Genomic DNA, 1,910 nt, shown 5'->3' with positions numbered 1-1,910 from the left:
GCAGTATTCCAATACTGGCCAGACCAATGTCCTGTACAGTCACGACATGACCACCAAACTCCTATAATTAATGCACTGACCAATAAAGACAAGCATACCAAACGACTTCTTCGCTATCCTGTCTACCTGCGACTCCACTTTCAAGTAATTATGTTGCCAAGACCTCTTTCTTCAGCAACACTCCCCAGGACCTTACCATTTGGTTAAAAGAATTGAAAAAATCATAATTCATTCATAACTTTTCATTATGTTTCCCAAAATACGATTAATGGCATGCTGTACGTTGATTTAGACAAACCCACTGTTACAGAATAAAGGAGCAAATTACTACAAATACTGGAATCTGTACTGAAAACAAAGAAGTGCTGGAGAGCACAGTGGGTCAGGCAGCATCTATGGAGTGAGAACAAGCTAACGCAAATGTTAAGCTCTGATGAAGAGTCATTTAGACTCGAAAAGTTAGCTTGCTGTCTCTCTGCGGATTTCCAGTTTTTTTTATTTTCTGTCAAACCCACTGTTACCTGTTAGGAAATACTGAAAACTCTGAGAGTTAGAATTCCTTTAGCATTGTTGCTAACTCCTCAACTGGCTTGTTACCTTAGGCCTCTCTTCAAAATCTCCCATATACCCTGGGTCTTTCGGTTAATGTTAAGAATACCATTTGATTTTTTTTTTCTTACCTTTGTGAAGCATTTTGTAAATTGTATTGTGTATTTTGATATCTTTCATGTAGTTCACATGTGCAAGTCATGGTTGATTGAACTTTCCATGTAATATTTGCAGCACAGCAGCAAACCAACTGCAAGTAGCTGCAACATTTGGATCCAGATTGGAGGCTAATGAAAACATGGTGAGAATACTAGAGAGAGACTGTGACTTTCATATGTTTCAAAGCCCTCCAGCAGTTCAATCTACGAAGTTGTGAGTAATGTGAGAGAAAACTGCAACATAAGTTAAGAATGATCGACTGGTCTTTATTCTGGTCTGTTATTTGAGCATCACTGACAAGGACACAATTTCTTAAGCATCTCCAGATCTCCTTGATCTGGCTGGCTTACTCAGCCATTTCAGACATCAGTTAAGAGTCAACCACATTGTTACAGATTTTGATTCATTTCTAGGCCAGACCAGGAAAGAACGGCAGATTTTCATATGGCAATCGATGATAGTTTCACGGACACCATTACTGAGACAAACTTTCAATGACTGGCTGAAAAAGGAAAGAAAAACATCAAGGCCATGAAAATGGGCTTTGTAGCATCAGAGAGACAGTGCAGGCATACCATATGTTCACTAGGAGCTTGCAGAATGAGCAGGTTGTGACATCGACTCACGATTGGATATGAAACATGATCTATTACTAAGAACTCTACCAGTTCTGTCGATACACCCTCATAAACACTCCCAGCTGACCATACACAAGAGATTCCCACCAGCAATATCTAAAAGTCCAACTATCTAACTTCCTGGTGAGGTACAGTATTTTTTACACTTTCACTGCCGTGTGAGTGGCAGCACCTTCTTGATTGCCCTTGAGGGGGTTTTGAAAACTTTTTGGATTTGCAAGGAAGTGATCTTGGATCTTTGAAGGACATCAATGGAGTGGCTATATCACCTGGGAAGGCTTGTTGGCCTTGTCAGAATTCTCCCCACACTACTGTAACCATTTGTACAAAAGAATGACTTTGTTGTGGAGTCACTAATGAAGTTTCAACACAAAGGAGTTTGGAAGAGCGGTCTGTGCCTCACATATATTGTTGGATTTGTAGATAGATATGTTTTCCACATTTAGCTAACAAAATCATCCCATGAACTTTATTCTGGTGGATTGGGATGTTAATGAGTGCTCATGATCAGCTAATCAATGCAAAACAAGATCCTGAGTCACAAAGGTCAGAAAATCCAACTCA

This window comes from Rhincodon typus, chromosome 12 (genome assembly GCF_021869965.1).
Source record: "Rhincodon typus isolate 14 chromosome 12, sRhiTyp1.1, whole genome shotgun sequence".
Taxonomy (NCBI): Eukaryota; Metazoa; Chordata; class Chondrichthyes; order Orectolobiformes; family Rhincodontidae; genus Rhincodon; species Rhincodon typus.
This window is presented reverse-complemented; position numbering follows the sequence as displayed.